Raw genomic sequence first — 20,768 nt, 5'->3', positions numbered from 1 at the left:
TTGCGAAACACAAGAGTTTTTTAGAGATTCGCGCGTAAATTTCACCAGGAGGTTAACGGTAGTAAACTTTCCCTGCACTGATTGGCTTAGTTATCTGAGAACCCAGTTGAAGGCGTTTGTGGGCGGAGTTTATTTGCGAAGCAGAAAATTTTTCTTAGCGCTGTTTTCTCGAATAAATTTTTTCACTTGAAGCAGACACTTTAACGAGTTATAACTCAAAGGGAATTTGTTCAATTGCTCTTAAATTTGGACAGTGGCTAGGTTAACATATAAACTGCAAAAGCGTGTCTGGGAATTGTTAACTTCGAAATACTTTTTCTTCGAGAGCGATTTTTGTACGATCACTCCACATTTTTTTAATCCTATTTCGAAAATGTTCTGTAACTTTTTACTGCAATTAAATATGCCAAAACGCAGACACGTTTTTTAAGCGCTTTGAGCCCTGAAACCGAGGAAACAATTAAATTGGCGAAAAACGAAATTCGCTTTGACTTGTAGCTTTCGAAAGGTGATTCGGGCGCTCGCATTTAATGGTCGTGAAAAATTCGACAATTCATTTTCTTTCAAAATTCTTGGTATAGTTTGATAGCCAGCTCCATAAGCTTTTATTTGATATAGGGTTTAGGTATCTACAGCTTAAACTTCACGCGCTACATCGCCTGCGCGCGAGACACCCCTGAAGGTATACTGTAACCTTAAGCAACACTACGCAGACGCAGTAAAAGTGCTGATAACCAGCGCCTTTTAGCTTTTCTTTAAAAATTATCCAAACAAAAGGCCCTAATTATGAACATAATACTGGTAAGGTCTGTGTATTTTGCTTACGGTTATACTTATGTGACAGTGAAAACCAGCCTTGCAAGTAAGTTTGGCCAAATTTGCTTTTCTATCTCTCGCTCTGACCAAACCCGACATGGAAACATACTGCTATTCCCTTCCCAGCCGATGCTGAGTTGATTCATTTTAAAAACTGAGCAATGCCTTGCGCAGTTTCTGAGAAAATGAAACTGTTAAGAATAGTTTAGTCATCAAACTTTATATTTCAATTTCACAATATTATTTTGTTGCATGACACCGCATCGCAATAAAAAATGCAACCATGTCACTTGAAACATAGAAAATTGGCTAATTCCCATACCGGGAGTCGAACCCGGGCCGCCTGGGTGAAAACCAGGAATCCTAACCGCTAGACCATATGGGACTACTCGAAAAAAAAACAATAGCAGCAAATAGAGTAGCCTTGTACAAGATGGAGGGTAGTTTATTGTGGTGTCTATCTGTATCTATTATTGTCTAAAAAGTATAGTTTGAGATAATTCTGTCCAGTGACCCTCTATTTTTGTCTTGACTTCATCGAAATCGTAAGCTTAGCAATATATTAATCCTGTGACAGACATCTTCATCATTTTTTTCCTTTTTGCTATTTTCTTGATACATGTATCCACTGATCTCCCTTGACTTTCTTTTCTTTATATTTATGTTCATTTACTTTTTACACAATCCCATATGGTCTAGCGGTTAGGATTCCTGGTTTTCACCCAGGCGGCCCGGGTTCGACTCCCGGTATGGGAACTCACTTTTAAAGCGTACAAACTTTGTAGGTGTTTTTCTTACTATTTTTTTTTTTCATCAATCACAGAGGCTAGTTAAGTTGAAGCTATCCCAGTAAGAGCTTCTTTTTCACCAACTATTCTGGCGAGAACTTCCTGACGCGATAAGATTCGGTTTCGGAAGAAAGTAATCGGTTGAAATTTTTCTCAACCATTCATGTGGTAAGGTTAGTAAAATAACTTAGGATCTCCATTTCACTCATCTTCAAATATTCAAGTAGTCATTACTGAGAGCACAGAATTCAAATAAAAGTTTCGAAACATTTTATATTTCTTTTAAGCACCACTGTTAACTGTCTTCGCTCAGTCTCAGAATAAAACATCCAACCATGTCACTTGCAGCACAAAAAATTGCTAATTCCCATACCGGGAGTCGAACCCGGGCCGCCTGGGTGAAAACCATGAATCCTAAGTACTAGACCATAATTTTAATTGTCAAGTCGTGGAATCCCATATGGTCTAGCGGTTAGGATTCCTGGTTTTCACCCAGGCGGTACGGGTTCGACTCCCGGTATGGGAACACACTTTTTAAGTGTACAAACTTTGCAGGTGTTATTCTTATTTTTTTTTATCCAGCACTAAGGCTAGTTAACTTGAATCTATCCGTGTGAGATCTTCTTTTTCAAAAACTCTACTACAAGAACTTCTTAACTCGCTACCATTCAGCTCCAGAAGAAAGTACAGTAGTAATCGATTGAAATTGTTCTGAGCAATTAATGTGGTAAGGTTAGCAAAATAACTTAGGATCTCCAATTCACTCACCTTCAAATATTCAACTAGTCTTTACCCAGAGCACAGAATTCAACTACAAATTTTGAAGTATCTCAAATTTCTTTTAAGAACCACTGTTAACTGTCTTCGCTCAGTCTCAGAATAAAACATCCGACCATGTCACTTGAAGCACAAAAAAAAAAATGCTAATTCCCATACCGGGAGTCGAACCCGGGCCGTCTGGGTGAAAACCAGGAATCCTAACCGCTAGACCATATGGGACTACTCGCAAAGAAAACAATAGCAGCAAATAGAGTAGCCTTGCAGAAGAGCACTTTCGTGCTGGAGGGCAGTTTATTGTGGTGTTTATCTGTGTCTATTATTGTCTAAAAAGTATAGATTGAGATTATTCTGTTCACAGACCCTCTATTTTGTCTCCAGTTCATCGAGATCGCAAGCTTGGAAAAATATTAATTTGGTGCGTGGGATGTGAACGAGTCAAAACGCAAAGAAAAGAAAAGAAAAGAAATAAAATGACTCGTACTAAAAAAGTGAACGTCTATGGACAGACTAGTTTGACATCTTCATTGTTTTCTTTTTTGATATTTTCTTGATACATATATCCACTGATCTCCCTTGACTTTCTTCTCTTTATATTTATGTTCACTCAATTCTTACACAGTCCCATATGGTCTAGCGGTTAAGATTCCTGGTTTTAACCCAGGTGGCCCGGGTTCGACTCCCGGCATAGGAACTGACTTTTTTTAAGTGTACAAACTTTGCAGGTGTTTTTCTAACTTTTATTTTTCATGATTATTTTTTTTATCAATCACTGAGGCTAGTTAAGTTGAATCTATCCCAGTAAGAGCTTCTTTTTCACCAACTATTCTGGCGAGAACTTCCTGACGCGATAAGATTCGGTTTCGGAAGAAAGTAATCGGTTGAAATTTTTCTCAACCATTCATGTGGTAAGGTTAGTAAAATAACTTAGGATCTCCATTTCACTCATCTTCAAATATTCAAGTAGTCATTACTGAGAGCACAGAATTCAAATAAAAGTTTCGAAGCATTTTATATTTCTTTTAAGCACCACTGTTAACTGTCTTCGCTCAGTCTCAGAATAAAACATCCGACCATGTTACTTGCAGCAGAAAAAAATTGCTAATTGCCATACCGGGAGTCGAACCCGGGCCGCCTGGGTGAAAACCAGGAATCCTAACCGCTAGACCATATGGGATACCACGAAAAGAAAGAAATAGCAACAATTATAGTAGCCTTGCACTGAAGCACTTCATTCTTGAGGGTAGTTTATTGTGGTGTCTATCTGTCAATTATTATCCAAAAATTCTAGTTTTTTTTATATCTTCATTAGTTTTCTTATTTGTTATTTTCTCCACCCATTCTTTACCCATCTCCCTTACATTTGCTCTCTTTGTTATCTATGTTCACAATTTTTTTTGTCAATCCCTATGGTATCCCATATGGTCTAGCGGTTAGGGTTCCTGGTTTTCACCCAGTTAGTTAATGGGAGTCGATATGTTTTTCCCGGTATTTTTCTTTTGCATTATTATATGACTCTGTTTCACAAGGACTTGGAACTGCACAAATTCACCAATTTGATTGGCTGAAATCGATATTGAAAGCGGTCTAGATTTTTCCATCTAGATCGGCATCTATCTAAACCGGTAATGTTTTGCAGTGAAAAAGTTGCAAACTAAAATGCAAAATCACTAAATATTTTAATCTAACAATATTTGTTTATGCAAGTGCCGAAAAGCCTGTTGAAGATTTTAAGATTAGAGTTTTTAGTTAATAGTTGATAGACAGACTGAGTCACCACAATAAACTAGACTCCCGGCAGACCGAAGTGTTCTAGTACAAGGGTATTATTTTTGCTGCAGATGGAACAGTTTCTAGTTGTCCCATATGGTCTAGCGGTTAGGATTCCTGGTATTCACCCAGGCGGCCCGGGTTCGACTCCCGGTATGGGAATACAATTTTTTCTTAAAATGTACATACTTTGCAGGTGTTATATTGCATGGATTTACGAAATCCAATATGACGTACGGCTGATGAGACTAGTTTCAGCGAAATATATTCTGCAGTGCTAATTTACAGGGTTTTGTTTAAACAGTTTTAAGGTTTTTTTTTTCACAGAGTGTCGAAAGAATATCTAGGACGAGATATCTTTTAATTCGTACGTACGTTTTTCAAATTCTTTTCTAGCCTCGGCGGAGGACATTGCTCGAGCTATTACAATGTTTTTTTTTAACGCCGAAACTTCTTGGACTTACATTTAGAATTAGCGAGAAGATTAGAGAGTATGAAAGCTATTTTACAAGCGATGTCCTTCCAGGTTTGTTGTATTGTACAGGTAAATAATTCAGGCTGGGTAATCTTCCAGTTTCAGACAAGTCTTAGAAATCCCTGTCCGGCTCAGACATCACTTTATAATCTTACCGAGCTAGTGATACAAGGTTTTTAACTCTTTAATATTCTTAAAAGAGTGCTTGTATTTTGTATCCCTTTGAAATTTAAGTGATCATGCTCGGTTACATCCAGTTTAAGAAGTTTTTGAAGTTAGCTGTTCTATTAGGTAATTCGTGGAGTAGATTTTTATAATTTTCAACAAACTCTCGGCCCGTTCACCGACGGCTAAACTAATGTTAATATAAAGAAGGTAAACAACAGAGGATGAGGTTCTATTTTTTTTAGATTAAACCAATTTCAGGGATTAGTCGGTAGTTCCCGGCCCCTCCCCCCAAATCCATATTATAAGATACTTAATATCCATCCTATAGACAGCTCTATTAGGCTGTTTTTCTTGGGATAAACGATAGTGGCTTATGAAATAGTTCTGCCTACAAACTGATCTTGACACGGCTGTGAGTCAGTCGAGGATTAGTGTTACATCACGTCTGATCTGCTGTGAATTTGTAACTGTTGCATGGTAGGAAAAAATAAATATGAATTTTTCGCGTTGTGTGAATGAAGTGTTGCTGTTGATGATATAGGTTGTAATCAACGAAAACCGTAATTTGATAATGGCAATGGCGACGCCGGGAGAATCGAATGAGTCGAAACCTGGCGATCCGAAGAGTCGGCGTTGCATGCGGGGAAAAAATAAATATGAATTTTTCGCCTTGTATGAATGAATTGTTGTTGTTGATGATATAAGTTTTAATCAACAAAAACCGTAATTTGATAATGGCAATGGCGACGCCGGGAGAATGAGTCGAAACCTGGCGATCCGAAGAGTCGGCGTTTCCGGCAACTTAAACATCACGAGCCGCCATTTTGTTTCATATTAGGGATTTAAACTGGATTTGTCTGTGTTTACCAGATAAACATTAATTCGATCACACGATTACAGGAACCAAACTTTAAAACGATGCCTCGATTTCCGATCCCTACCGTACACGCCGAGGGTTAAAATTAAAACTTATTTAAGCGAACGAAAAAAGGCCAAGTTCTGAACTAATATATGCGAAAAACGTGCGAATACAAATCTAACACAAAAGGATTACGTAACGCAGAAAAGTCTATTCAAACCCTAATGAACGTTCAAACCGCGCCAACACGAGGCCAAGAGCATGCACCGTAGTGATGACAGGCATACAGGCCTGACGAGGCCTGACGCTCTTGGAAATAAGTAATGTTTCGTGAAAAACTCCAGTTTACAATCGTCTTCCGTAACGCGAAAATGATTCAAAAATTTAAAACTTTTACCAACCCAAGCAGCTGAAAACTCGTGGCTTGTTTAAATTTGTTACAAAGCGCTCTTCTGTGGAAAACAAAAATAGCGTGGATTGTGTCGTTCTTCGTCTGAAACGAAAAGAATTCGCAGGAGTACTGCCTCGTCTCCATACCCCCTGCATAAAGCTGCCGGTTACTGGCGGAACCTGAGGCTGGTTTTCACCAGCGCATTTGCGTTAAGCAACACTACTCAGACGCAGGAAAAGTGCTAATAACCAGCGCCTTTTAGCTTTTGTTTAGAAATAATCCAAACAAAAGACCCTAATTATGAACATAATACTAGTTAGGTCTGTGTATTTTGCTTACGCTTATACTTATGCGCCAGTGAAAACCAGCCTTGCAGGTAAGCCTTGGCTAATAGTAAAAGTGTTTCTTCCCAAATTTGCTCTGGCCCGCGCTCTGTCCAAACCCGACATAGAAACACACCGCTATTCCCTTCCAAGTCGATCCTGAGTTGATTCACTTTAAAGACCGAGCAGTGGTTTGCGCGGTTTCTGAGAAAATGAATTTGTTAAAAACAGTTTTAATCATCAAACTTTATATTTCAATTTCATAATATTATTTTGTTGCATCCCACTGCGTCGGAATGATCTCCCTTAACATTCTTCTTTTCGTATTTATGTCCACTAATTTATTGTGCCCTTTTCCATGGAATCCCATATGGTCTAGCGGTTAGGATTCCTGGTTTTCACCCAGGCGGCCCGGGTTCGACTCCCGGTATGGGAAGACGTGCTTTTGGGTGTACAAACTTTGCAGGAGTTTTTATATTTTTTTATCAAGCACCAAGGCTAGTTAAGTTGAATCCATCAGAGTGAGAGCTTCTTTTTCAACGACTCTGCTACGAGAACTTCTTCACGTGTTACGATTCAGCTTCAGAAGAAAGTACAGCAGTAATCGATTGAAATTTTTCTCAACCATTCATGTGATAATTAACAGTCCTATTACTATAACCATAAGTAAAATAACTTGGGATCTATAGATCTCCGTTTCACTCAGCTTCAAATATTCAACTAGTACAGTTGCGCAGAGCACAGAATTCAACTAAAAATTTCGAAGCATTTCATATTTCTTTTAAGCACCTCTGTTAACTGTGTATTCGCTCAGACTCAGAATAAAACATCCGATCATGTCACTTGAAGCACAAAAAACATTTCCGATTCCCAAACCGGGAGTCGAACCCGGACCGCCTGGGTAAAAACCAGGAATCCTGACCGCTAGACATATGGGATACCGCGAAAAGAAATAAACAGCAACAATCAGAGTAGCCTTGCACTAGAGCACTTCGTACTGGAGAGCCAATTATTATCCAAAAATTCTAGTTTGAAATCTTTACAATTTTTTTTAATTTGTTATTTTTTTCATGCATGCATCCACTGATCTCAGTTACCTTTCCTCTCTAGGTTATTTATATTTGCTAACTTATTTTAAATAGTCCATTCGTGGAATCCCATATGGTCTAGCGGTTAGGATTCCTGGTTTTCACCCAGGCGGTACGGGTTCGACTCCCGGTATGGGAATACACATTTTAAGTGTACAAACTTTGCTGGTGTTATTCTTATTTCCTTTTTTTTATCAAGCACTAAGGCTGGTTAACTTGAATCTATCCGAGTGAGATCTTCTTTTTCAAAAACTCTACTACAAGAACTTCTTAACTCGCTACCATTCAGTTTCAGAAGAAAGTACAGTAGTAATCGATTGAAATTGTTCTGAACAATTCATGTGGTAAGGTTAGCAAAATAACTTAGGATCTCCAATTCACTCACCTTCAAATATTCAACTAGTCTTTACCCAGAGCACAGAATTCAACTAAAAATTTCGAAGCATCTCAAATTTCTTTCAAGAACCTCTGTTAACTGTCTTCGCTCAGTCTCAGAATAAAACATCCGACCATGTCACTTGAACCACAAAAAATTGCTAATTCCCATACCGGAAGTCGAACCCGGGCCGCCTGGGTGAAAACGAGGAATACTAAACGCTAGACCATATGGGACTACTCGATAAGAAAACAATAGCAGCAAATAGAGTAGCCTTGCACAGGAGTATTTCCGCGCTGGAGGGCAGTTTATTGTGGTGTTTATCTGTGTCTATTATTGTCTAAAAGGTATAGTTTGAGATTCTTCTGTTCACAGGCCGTCTATTTTGTCTTGAGATCATCGAGATCGCATGTTTAGTAAAATGTTAATCCGGTGCGTGGTATATGAACGAGTCAAAACGCGAAGAAAAGAAAAGAAGTAAAATGACACTTACGAAAACAGTTAAACGTCTCTGGACAGAGTAGTTTGACATCTTCATCATTTTTTTCTTTTTTGCTATTTTCTTGATACATGTATCCAGTGATCTCCCTCGGCTTTCTTTTCTTTATATTTATGTTCACCCAGGCGGCCCGGGTTCGACTCCCGGTATGGGAATTTACTATTTAAGTGTACAAACTTTGCAGGTGTTTTTCTTACTTTATTATTATTATTATTATTATTATTATTATTTTTTAACAATCACTGAGGCTAGTTAAGTTGAATCTATCCCAGTAAGAGCTTCTTTTTCACCAACTATTCTGGCGAGAACTTCCTGACGCGATAAGATTCGGTTTCAGAAGAAAGTAATCGGTTGAAATTTTTCTCAACCATTCATGTGGTAAGGTTAGTAAAATAACTTAGGATCTCCATTTCACCCATCTTCAAATATTCAACTAGTTATTACTCAGAACACAGAATTCAACTAAAAATTTCGAAGTCTTTTATATTTCTTTTAAGCACCACTGTTAACTGTCTTCGCTCAATCTCAGAATAAAACATCCGACCATGTCACTTGCAGCACAAAAAATTGCTAATTCCTATACCGGGAGTCGAACCCGGGCCGTCTGGGTGAAAACCAGGAATCCTAACTGCTAGACCATATGGGATACCACGAAAAGAAAAGAATAGCAACAATTATAGCAGCCTTGCACTAAAGCACTTCATTCTTGAGGGTAGTTTATTGTGGTGTCTATTATCATCCAAAAATTCTATTTTTTTTTTTTTATATTTTCATAAGTTTTCGTATTTGTTACTTTCTTCAGCCATTCTTCACCCATCTCCCTTACACTTGCTTTCTTGGTTATCTGTGTTCACAATTTCACAATCCCTATGGTATCCCATATGGTCTAGCGGTTAGGATTCCTGGTTTTCACCCAGGCGGCCCGGGTTCGACTCCCGGTATGGGAAAATATATATAATTCTTATTTTGCATTATTATATGACTCTTTCTCACAAGGACTGGGGACTACCAAATTCACCAATTTGATTGGCTGAAATCGATATTGAAAGCGGTCTAGATTTTCCCATCTATAGACCGGCATCTATCTAGACCGATAATGTTTTGCAGTGAAAAAGTTGCAAACTAAAATGCAAAATCATTGAATATTTTCAGCTAACAATATTTGCTTATGGAAGTGCCGAAAAGCCTGTTGAGAAAAGAAAGTAAAGAGGACGAGCAAACCTTAGCAGAATTAAATTCAGCTCATCGCCGCTCGCAAGCAAAATGTCATTTAGTACAAACCAGTTACATTAAATGAATTAAATTGTTCTTGTTTGCGCCATATAATCAACATCTTATAAACCGAACTTAGTCGGTCAGTATGGGAGAATGTCAAGATTCTCCCTAGCCTGTTCCAGGCTCTCGGTAGTTGGGGACGAGCGAAAAATAGAGGGCGAGCGAGAGAAAAAACGAGGGGGTTTAGGCAAGGAAGAGAAGGGACAGTCCTTCCTCGGTGTTTTTTTTTCTCGTTCGCCTTCTTTTTTTCGCTCGCCCCCAACTACCGAGAGCCTGGAACAGGCTAGATTCTTCCATACAGACCTCCTGCTCGGTTAATAAGAGCTAAAAGCTAGCCATTTTATTTAGCCATTTACCAGGTTTAGCTTTAAAGGTTGGCCGAGCTGTCGCCGAGTTTGAAAAACCGTAAAAGAAAAGTTATTCCCATACCGGGAGTCGAACCCGGGCCGCCTGGGTGAAAACCAGGAATCCTAACCGCTAGACCATATGGGATTCCATGGAGAAGGGCACCAAAAATTAGTGGACAATTCAACATAGACAACGAAGAGAAGAAAGGAATGAGAGATCAGTACAATTGAAGTAAAACAAGAAAAATTATGGAGATTTAAAACTAGATTTTTTAGCTAATAGTTGATAGACAGACACAACAATAGACTAGACTCCCGGCAGACCGAAGTGCTCTAATGCAAGGGTATTCTTGACCGAAGTGCTCTATTGTAAGTTAATATAGTGTTAGGATTTGGATTTTTAGTCCTTATTATGTATTTTTTTTCTACCTGATGTTTTTACCGTGTATAAATAATGATTAAAGATTAAAGATTAAAGATTCTATTTGTTGCTTTTCTTTTCTTTTCGAGTAGTCCCATATGGTCTAGCGGTTAGGATTCCTGGTTTTCACCCAGGCGGCCCCATTTTATTTCTCAGCTGATACATTAAACCGACAAAAATAAAAGAATCAAATTGAAAAAAGTTAGCAGTGGTACAGACAAGGAACCCGAAATGCTTCGATACTTTTAGTTGAATGCTGAGTAAAGATTCATTGAAAACTCTAATGTCAGTGAGATAGAAATGTCAAGTTATTTCGATATCATTACCATATAAATGGTTGAGACAAAATTCCGTTATTGTTTATGAAGTGGTGGAAAGAAATAAAAGACAGAAGTCTTCCAGTAAAAGGTCTGAGATCAAAAGCAAGAGAGGGTCATTTTTGCTGCTGTGGCGGGAAAAGGCATGTGATTTGTGTCCATGCCTAATCGTTTTAAATTAACCGAGCCGGAGGGACTGAAGCACTGGAACCGAAGTCATGCCTGGTGGATAATCACGTGTTAGTCCTTGAACTTAACACTCAATTTTCATTTCGACAAGCATGCTGCATGCCACTAATCACACAGCTTGACAGAACCAATATTTGTGGTATTGACAATGATCAGGAAATACGGTTCCATGTTTCATGGGAAGTCTTGAGTGGATAGAGGTGACAATCCCTGCTTTTCACGCCTTGTTTGCGTCGACTGTCGGACGCCAAAAGCGGATTATGTGCCAACATTCCGTTTCTCTTACGTGTCCTGGCGTGAAATGACGCCCCGGGACACCATTTGAAGAAACGCCCCTCCATTTTACTTAGAATTTGTCATTCGTAAAGTTTTCGTTGACTTTCAACCTTGAAAATGTTTCTAAAAGCAAAAAACTTTGGATAATCTCTTTACGTTCATTGAAAGGTTGATCACTGTTATAACAATGTTAGGAGCGTCTCCCGGTGAATGAAACAAACTAGAGGCAGCCAAATCACCTCGAACATCACGAAGGTATTTGTAACCAGTTTTCTAATCGTTTCAGTTTTTTATCGTTTAAGAGCCTTGCTATTCGAAGATTCCTTACTATCATTTCTCAGACTTGCCAATCGAACTAAGTTGCATTTGTGTCGAAAAAGCCCCTTTACTGCTCGATGTCTGTAGGTGCTCTACTGTTAAATGTTTCTATCTGTAAACTTAGCAGTGTGAATTAAACTACGAGAAACAAAAATCCAAAGGAATACAAAGTGGACACGGATCAGCGGAACATTCTGTCGAAACACCCAAGCATTCAGTCAGTCGCCACCAACGACATGGTGGACATTGCAAAGTGAGAAATGAAAACGTTTTTCTCAAATCATATCTCGATTGAAGCATCTTGAAAAGCAGCTTGATATCTTTCTAGTTTTACTGAGACTGTTGCAAGTCTGGATTTCTGTTTTGCCCTCGTTTAAATCTGGCCTTTCTTATCTGGCAACTTTGCTGTTTGTTAAATGCAGAAGATAACAAAGAAGTATAGATAACTGATGTACCTACGCTCATAAGTAGGTCTTGTAAGCAGTAAAAATTATGATTAGCACATTTTAACAGGTCTAGAGGGGATCTGACTGAAACTTACGAATCACCATTAACCATACCTTTTGCGAATATGAAGACATTCGAAAATTTTAACTTTCATCTTGCCGAATCGTCCGTTGTGCACGTCGGTCATCCAAGGTCCAGCACATTGCAACTCTGAAATATCAAAAGAGTTTGTCAAAGGTGTTTTAAAGTGTTAGCCATTTTGGATAGCGAATATAGGGATCGGGATGGAGATATTAGTTTTAGCTGACAATTATAACACTCGGTTTGATGTACAGTTTGGGAAGCACATTAGACTAAAATGAGATTTTCCAAGAAACTTGTGATGTACGGGTGTTCAAAAGAGGAAGTTTCACTGTTTGAAACAGTTATGTGATATTTTTAGAACCGAACTTTGAACAGAGACTTAAACAAAACCATTGAATGTGCTTCTCTCGATCTGTGCGCTGAGTTTTTAAGGGCTGCAAGTCCATGAATTTTCTTCGGTGTTTTCGCACGAAGTTACTCGGCACCTTTATATGAGACACAAGCAATATTGGTTCGTTTATAAGAAGGAGTTACCAACCTTTTCTAAAATGACGAAAAGCGAAGTGAAGCAGTAGCTTATACCTCCTTGACTTCCAAGTTATGACTGAAGAGCGTGCGCTAAACTTTTCCAATTTTAATCTACGGATTTGTCGTTTCAAGTTTCCATTGTATTCGGTTTTACAAGGTCAATTCTGTTCGACTCAGGAATTGAAACTGCACGATCGTACGTACTTTGGTAGCCTCATGCGACTTAATCTGGATTTGATCATTCTTTCACATTCATGGCTTGCTGTTGCCAATAAAAAAGACTTTAAAACTAACTCTTTTCGCCCTGATGTGCTTAAGCTGAAGTAGTATAAACCGAGTTTATTTTGATACAAATATTTAACTTTCATAACTTTCCCTTCTGTGCGGTTGTGTTCTTTAATTTTCTAACACTCCGCGATGGCTGGCTTAAAGCAAGTGTGAGATACAATGCACATCATGAAGAGTTTGAGCGTCTCCGTGAGAAGGAGTCTTTCTTTTTAAACTAAAGTTGACTTTACTTTTCGTTTTTCCTATACTCAAAGCATTACATTCAACATAGACAACGAAGAGAAGAAAGGAATGAGAGATCAGTACAATTGCAGTAAAACAAGAAAAATTATGGAGATTTAAAACTAGATTTTTTAGCTAATAGTTGATAGACAGACACCACAATAGACTAGACTCCCGACAGACCTAAGTGCTCTAATGCAAGGGTATTCTTGACCGAAGTGCTCTATTGTAAGTTAATATAGTGTTAGGATTTGGATTTTTAGTCATTATTATGTATTTTTTTTCTACCTGATGTTTTTACCGTGTATAAATAATGATTAAAGATTAAAGATTCTATTTGTTGCTTTTCTTTTCTTTTCGAGTAGTCCCATATGGTCTAGCGGTTAGGATTCCTGGTTTTCACCCAGGCGGCCCCATTTTATTTCTCAGCTGATACATTAAACCGACAAAAATAAAAGAATCAAATTGAAAAAAGTTAGCAGTGGTACAGACAAGGAACCCGAAATGCTTCGATACTTTTAGTTGAATGCTGAGTAAAGATTCATTGAAAACTCTAATGTCAGTGAGATAGAAATGTCAAGTTATTTCGATATCATTACCATATAAATGGTTGAGACAAAATTCCGTTATTGTTTATGAAGTGGTGGAAAGAAATAAAAGACAGAAGTCTTCCAGTAAAAGGTCTGAGATCAAAAGCAAGAGAGGGTCATTTTTGCTGCTGTGGCGGGAAAAGGCATGTGATTTGTGTCCATGCCTAATCGTTTTAAATTAACCGAGCCGGAGGGACTGAAGCACTGGAACCGAAGTCATGCCTGGTGGATAATCACGTGTTAGTCCTTGAACTTAACACTCAATTTTCATTTCGACAAGCATGCTGCATGCCACTAATCACACAGCTTGACAGAACCAATATTTGTGGTATTGACAATGATCAGGAAATACGGTTCCATGTTTCATGGGAAGTCTTGAGTGGATAGAGGTGACAATCCCTGCTTTTCACGCCTTGTTTGCGTCGACTGTCGGACGCCAAAAGCGGATTATGTGCCAACATTCCGTTTCTCTTACGTGTCCTGGCGTGAAATGACGCCCCGGGACACCATTTGAAGAAACGCCCCTCCATTTTACTTAGAATTTGTCATTCGTAAAGTTTTCGTTGACTTTCAACCTTGAAAATGTTTCTAAAAGCAAAAAACTTTGGATAATCTCTTTACGTTCATTGAAAGGTTGATCACTGTTATAACAATGTTAGGAGCGTCTCCCGGTGAATGAAACAAACTAGAGGCAGCCAAATCACCTCGAACATCACGAAGGTATTTGTAACCAGTTTTCTAATCGTTTCAGTTTTTTATCGTTTAAGAGCCTTGCTATTCGAAGATTCCTTACTATCATTTCTCAGACTTGCCAATCGAACTAAGTTGCATTTGTGTCGAAAAAGCCCCTTTACTGCTCGATGTCTGTAGGTGCTCTACTGTTAAATGTTTCTATCTGTAAACTTAGCAGTGTGAATTAAACTACGAGAAACAAAAATCCAAAGGAATACAAAGTGGACACGGATCAGCGGAACATTCTGTCGAAACACCCAAGCATTCAGTCAGTCGCCACCAACGACATGACGGACATTGCAAAGTGAGAAATGAAAACGTTTTTCTCAAATCATATCTCGATTGAAGCATCTTGAAAAGCAGCTTGATATCTTTCTAGTTTTACTGAGACTGTTGCAAGTCTGGATTTCTGTTTTGCCCTCGTTTAAATCTGGCCTTTCTTATCTGGCAACTTTGCTGTTTGTTAAATACAGAAGATAACAAAGAAGTATAGATAACTGATGTACCTATGCTCATAAGTAGGTCTTGTAAGCAGTAAAAATTATGATTAGCACATTTTAACAGGTCTAGAGGGGATCTGACTAAAACTTACGAATCACCATTAACCATACCTTTTGCGAATATGAAGACATTCGAAAATTTTAACTTTCATCTTGTCGAATCGTCCGTTGTGCACGTCGGTCATCCAAGGTCCAGCACATTGCAACTCTGAAATATCAAAAGAGTTTGTCAAAGGTGTTTTAAAGTGTTAGCCATTTTGGATAGCGAATATAGGGATCGGGATGGAGATATTAGTTTTAGCTGACAATTATAACACTCGGTTTGATGTACAGTTTGGGAAGCACATTAGACTAAAATGAGATTTTCCAAGAAACTTGTGATGTACGGGTGTTCAAAAGAGGAAGTTTCACTGTTTGAAACAGTTATGTGATATTTTTAGAACCGAACTTTGAACAGAGACTTAAACAAAACCATTGAATGTGCTTCTCTCGATCTGTGCGCTGAGTTTTTAAGGGCTGCAAGTCCATGAATTTTCTTCGGTGTTTTCGCACGAAGTTACTCGGCACCTTTATATGAGACACAAGCAATATTGGTTCGTTTATAAGAAGGAGTTACCAACCTTTTCTAAAATGACGAAAAGCGAAGTGAAGAAGTAGCTTATACCTCCTTGACTTCCAAGTTATGACTGAAGAGCGTGCGCTAAACTTTTCCAATTTTAATCTACGGATTTGTCGTTTCAAGTTTCCATTGTATTCGGTTTTACAAGGTCAATTCTGTTCGACTCAGGAATTGAAACTGCACGATCGTACGTACTTTGGTAGCCTCATGCGACTTAATCTGGATTTGATCATTCTTTCACATTCATGGCTTGCTGTTGCCAATAAAAAAGACTTTAAAACTAACTCTTTTCGCCCTGATGTGCTTAAGCTGAAGTAGTATAAACCGAGTTTATTTTGATACAAATATTTAACTTTCATAACTTTCCCTTCTGTGCGGTTGTGTTCTTTAATTTTCTAACACTCCGCGATGGCTGGCTTAAAGCAAGTGTGAGATACAATGCACATCATGAAGAGTTTGAGCGTCTCCGTGAGAAGGAGTCTTTCTTTTTAAACTAAAGTTAACTTTACTTTCCGTTTTTCCTATACTCAAAGCATTACATTCAACATAGACAACGAAGAGAAGAAAGGAATGAGAGATCAGTACAATTGCAGTAAAACAAGAAAAATTATGGAGATTTAAAACTAGATTTTTTAGCTAATAGTTGATAGACAGACACCACAATAGACTAGACTCCCGACAGACCTAAGTGCTCTAATGCAAGGGTATTCTTGACCGAAGTGCTCTATTGTAAGTTAATATAGTGTTAGGATTTGGATTTTTAGTCATTATTATGTATTTTTTTTTCTACCTGATGTTTTTACCGTGTATAAATAATGATTAAAGATTAAAGATTAAAGATTCTATTTGTTGCTTTTCTTTTCTTTTCGAGTAGTCCCATATGGTCTAGCGGTTAGGATTCCTGGTTTTCACCCAGGCGGCCCCATTTTATTTCTCAGCTGATACATTAAACCGACAAAAATAAAAGAATCAAATTGAAAAAAGTTAGCAGTGGTACAGACAAGGAACCCGAAATGCCTCGATACTTTTAGTTGAATGCTGAGTAAAGATTCATTGAAAACTCTAATGTCAGTGAGATAGAAATGTCAAGTTATTTCGATATCATTACCATATAAATGGTTGAGACAAAATTCCGTTATTGTTTATGAAGTGGTGGAAAGAAATAAAAGACAGAAGTCTTCCAGTAAAAGTTCTGAGATCAAAGCAAGAGAGGGTCATTTTTGCTGCTGTGGCAGGAAAAGGCATGTGATTTGTGTCCATGCCTAATCGTTTTAAATTAACCGAGCCGGAGGGACTGAAGCACTGGAACCGAAGTCATGCCTGGTGGATAATCACGTGTTAGTCCTTGAACTTAACACTCAATTTTCATTTCGACAAGCATGCTGCATGCCACTAATCACACAGCTTGACAGAACCAATATTTGTGGTATTGACAATGATCAGGAAATACGGTTCCATGTTTCATGGGAAGTCTTGAGTGGATAGAGGTGACAATCCCTGCTTTTCACGCCTTGTTTGCGTCGACTGTCGGACGCCAAAAGCGGATTATGTGCCAACATTCCGTTTCTCTTACGTGTCCTGGCGTGAAATGACGCCCCGGGACACCATTTGAAGAAACGCCCCTCCATTTTACTTAGAATTTGTCATTCGTAAAGTTTTCGTTGACTTTCAACCTTGAAAATGTTTCTAAAAGCAAAAAACTTTGGATAATCTCTTTACGTTCATTGAAAGGTTGATCACTGTTATAACAATGTTAGGAGCGTCTCCCGGTGAATGAAACAAACTAGAGGCAGCCAAATCACCTCGAACATCACGAAGGTATTTGTAACCAGTTTTCTAATCGTTTCAGTTTTTTATCGTTTAAGAGCCTTGCTCTTCGAAGATTCCTTACTATCATTTCTCAGACTTGCCAATCGAACTAAGTTGCATTTGTGTCGAAAAAGCCCCTTTACTGCTCGATGTCGGTAGGTGCTCTACTGTTAAATGTTTCTATCTGTAAACTTAGCAGTGTGAATTAAACTACGAGAAACAAAAATCCAAAGGAATACAAAGTGGACACGGATCAGCGGAACATTCTGTCGAAACACCCAAGCATTCAGTCAGTCGCCACCAACGACATGGTGGACATTGCAAAGTGAGAAATGAAAACGTTTTTCTCAAATCATATCTCGATTGAAGCATCTTGAAAAGCAGCTTGATATCTTTCTAGTTTTACTGAGACTGTTGCAAGTCTGGATTTCTGTTTTGCCCTCGTTTAAATCTGGCCTTTCTTATCTGGCAACTTTGCTGTTTGTTAAATGCAGAAGATAACAAAGAAGTATAGATAACTGATGTACCTACGCTCATAAGTAGGTCTTGTAAGCAGTAAAAATTATGATTAGCACATTTTAACAGGTCTAGAGGGGATCTGACTGAAACTTACGAATCACCATTAACCATACCTTTTGCGAATATGAAGACATTCGAAAATTTTAACTTTCATCTTGCCGAATCGTCCGTTGTGCACGTCGGTCATCCAAGGTCCAGCACATTGCAACTCTGAAATATCAAAAGAGTTTGTCAAAGGTGTTTTAAAGTGTTAGCCATTTTGGATAGCGAATATAGGGATCGGGATGGAGATATTAGTTTTAGCTGACAATTATAACACTCGGTTTGATGTACAGTTTGGGAGGCACATTAGACTAAAATGAGATTTTCCAAGAAACTTGTGATGTACGGGTGTTCAAAAGAGGAAGTTTCACTGTTTGAAACAGTTATGTGATATTTTTAGAACCGAACTTTGAACAGAGACTTAAACAAAACCATTGAATGTGCTTCTCTCGATCTATGCGCTGAGTTTTTAAGGGCTGCAAGTCCATGAATTTTCTTCGGTGTTTTCGCACGAAGTTACTCGGCACCTTTATATGAGACACAAGCAATATTGGTTCGTTTATAGGAAGGAGTTACCAACCTTTTTTAAAATGACGAAAAGCGACGTGAAGAAGTAGCATATACCTCCTTGACTTCCAAGTTATAACTGAAGAGCGCGCGCTGAACTTTTCCAATTTTAATCTACGGATTTGTCGTTTCAAGTTTCCATTGTATTCGGTTTCACAAGGTCAATTCTGTTCGACTCAGGAATTGAAACTGCACGATCGTACGTACTTTGGTAGCCTCATGCGACTTAATCTGGATTTGATCATTCTTTCACATTCATGGCTTGCTGTTGCCAATAAAAAAGACTTTAAAACTAACTCTTTTCGCCCTGATGTGCTTAAGCTGAAGTAGTATAAACCGAGTTTATTTTGATACAAATATTTAACTTTCATAACTTTCCCTTCTGTGCGGTTGTGTTCTTTAATTTTCTAACACTCCGCGATGGCTGGCTTAAAGCAAGTGTGAGATACAATGCACATCATGAAGAGTTTGAGCGTCTCCGTGAGAAGGAGTCTTTCTTTTTAAACTAAAGTTAACTTTACTTTCCGTATTTCCTATACTCAAAGCATTACACGATGCATGAGGCAAGTCGAACAGAACGCCTAGCGAAGGATGTTCCAGTATTTATAAACCGTACTGATTCAACACGACAGACTGAAGACACGTTTGGCAGGAGACGCTTTATTGAGGATACACAGTGAATTCCTGATATCACAAACTCGGTGTGTCGTCGATGTCGTGAACAGAGCTGAATTTTTAAAGTGTAGTTATTTTCTTTACGTGTTTCTTACACTATCAAGGAAAATTCATGGCTTTACGCTGTCAAATAATGTTGCTTCTGATGTAGTAAAAGTGCAGCGGTTTAAACACAGACTGAATGATATCTAGAGTAAAAACATGAAACAAGGTTGCATAGGCACAGCACGGAGGGCCTGTCTTCCGAGTGCCTTTCAAAGGTACACTGAGATATCAACTCTATACATGATGTTCTCCAGTTTGCTAAATAGCATGTCGCAACGGTAAAAGGTACAAAATTAGTTGTTAAACATACGGAAATAAAGTCCAATAAAATCTGAAGGGAACATCACATAATTAACGTTCTAATTAAATCACAAGGTTTCGCCGACAGACCATTGTGCTAAAAGAGCGCAAAACCACAGTGTACAGTAAAAGATAATTGTCAAGACAACTGTATAATTGAACCAAAGAAAATGCGTGAGAAAAGACAAGGAGATTTACCTGTTCAGAGGAAAATTTGCGTGTCTTCGCACCTTCTTGAGTACTTTACCCGCTTGAAATCGTTGTTTAATTGTTACGGTATCCACGCGAAGTTTAAACTCGTTAGAAAACTGTCTTGTTGAACACAGTAGTGAACTGCACGAGATTGATTTATCTTGCTTCACAGGTATTTACACCATGAGTTATACGAGATCATGTGAAAAGCATACGTTGAATTGTAGGAGACGTTCAGTCTGCTGCCAGCTAGCGTTGCGGCTGCCGTCCAACTGAAATCATAAATCAATCGCTTTAACTTTCGGTTGGCATGCGCGAAACACGAAACGACGTATTTTTCTAGATAGCAATAGGAAAGTAAATAAATAGATAAAGCTCACTTTGCGGTAGGCGATTAAAAACTTCAAAGCTTCCTAAAGAGTTTTTAGACTCAAGGAATATTCAAAGCAAAAAGACAGAAAAAGAGAACTTAACACAAATCACTGTTTCCAAAGGCGAGAAAATTAATTACTGATAAAAAGTTAGTTTTTCACTGAACTGCGCACGCAATGTTATTAATTGATATAGAATTACGAGGCCGCACAACTGTCCGGAAAATGATTTATCATTTCATTGCTATCTTTAACCTTCACTATCCATATTGACTGTCTTTGTTTTAATTTCTCCACTAAAAGGATCTTGGCTTTTATCGGCTCCATATCTGCTAAACAAACTTACACTCGAGCGGTGTTTATTCACGGAAGGTGGAGCAGAAAGAAAAAAACAAAACATTTTTCAAAAAAAAAAAAAAAACATTTTAAACAGAATTTTAAGAGACCAAAAGCCCACAACTTCGATTATTTTAAGATACTCTTTAGTAATTAACAGCACAATTATTTTAGTGTGCAGTTAGGGAAGAAAATTAACGTTATGATCGAAGAACAAGCAATCCCACATCGTTAACGAAAAACGTTCGGCACTACACTTCCTAAATGAAAAGAAATTTAAACAGAAGAAATCCTTCCGCTTGGAGGTAAATCCTCAACAAGATTTAGACACGCTATTTGTGAAATTCAATAATGGCTTGACAGCCTGACACTTTCAGCTCTTCCTATGAATATAAAATATTTGTCTTTTAGGTCAAGAAATGTGACGTG

The 20,768-nt window shown here is 38.2% G+C and overlaps 1 protein-coding gene and 10 non-coding genes across 12 annotated transcripts in view; 6 read left to right on the top strand and 5 right to left on the bottom strand.

Moving 5' to 3' along the window:
- Positions 1–12,595, bottom strand: part of LOC145488214 (uncharacterized) — a 32,373-nt gene extending 19,778 nt beyond the window's left edge. Inside the window, exons 1-3 of one of the 2 annotated variants that reach the window (XR_014049485.1) lie at positions 12,543–12,595; positions 10,131–12,130; positions 9,994–10,075 (exon numbers count right to left, since the gene is read on the bottom strand). The gene's annotated coding sequence lies outside the window, so the exon portion shown is untranslated. Of the gene's footprint in view, positions 1–9,993; positions 10,076–10,130; positions 12,131–12,542 lie in introns of those variants that run through there. The other variant, XR_014049487.1, reaches the window with a different exon arrangement.
- Positions 1,130–1,201, bottom strand: Trnae-uuc (transfer RNA glutamic acid (anticodon UUC)). Its single transcript has one exon. It is a non-coding gene; the product is annotated as a tRNA-Glu (tRNA).
- Positions 1,501–1,572, top strand: Trnae-uuc (transfer RNA glutamic acid (anticodon UUC)). The gene has a single exon. It is a non-coding gene; the product is annotated as a tRNA-Glu (tRNA).
- On the top strand, positions 2,059–2,130 carry Trnae-uuc (transfer RNA glutamic acid (anticodon UUC)). Its single transcript has one exon. It is a non-coding gene; the product is annotated as a tRNA-Glu (tRNA).
- On the bottom strand, positions 2,532–2,603 carry Trnae-uuc (transfer RNA glutamic acid (anticodon UUC)). The gene has a single exon. It is a non-coding gene; the product is annotated as a tRNA-Glu (tRNA).
- On the bottom strand, positions 3,487–3,558 carry Trnae-uuc (transfer RNA glutamic acid (anticodon UUC)). The gene has a single exon. It is a non-coding gene; the product is annotated as a tRNA-Glu (tRNA).
- On the top strand, positions 4,242–4,313 carry Trnae-uuc (transfer RNA glutamic acid (anticodon UUC)). The gene has a single exon. It is a non-coding gene; the product is annotated as a tRNA-Glu (tRNA).
- Positions 6,732–6,803, top strand: Trnae-uuc (transfer RNA glutamic acid (anticodon UUC)). Its single transcript has one exon. It is a non-coding gene; the product is annotated as a tRNA-Glu (tRNA).
- On the top strand, positions 7,523–7,594 carry Trnae-uuc (transfer RNA glutamic acid (anticodon UUC)). Its single transcript has one exon. It is a non-coding gene; the product is annotated as a tRNA-Glu (tRNA).
- Trnae-uuc (transfer RNA glutamic acid (anticodon UUC)) lies at positions 9,206–9,277 on the top strand. The gene has a single exon. It is a non-coding gene; the product is annotated as a tRNA-Glu (tRNA).
- Positions 10,026–10,097, bottom strand: Trnae-uuc (transfer RNA glutamic acid (anticodon UUC)). Its single transcript has one exon. It is a non-coding gene; the product is annotated as a tRNA-Glu (tRNA).
- Positions 12,596–20,768: the final 8,173 nt, after the last annotated feature.

Source organism: Orbicella franksi, chromosome 5 (assembly GCF_964199315.1).
Source record: "Orbicella franksi chromosome 5, jaOrbFran1.1, whole genome shotgun sequence".
NCBI lineage: Eukaryota > Metazoa > Cnidaria > Anthozoa > Scleractinia > Merulinidae > Orbicella > Orbicella franksi.
Note: the sequence above shows the minus strand (reverse complement) of the source record. Positions and strands in the feature narration are given on the sequence as shown.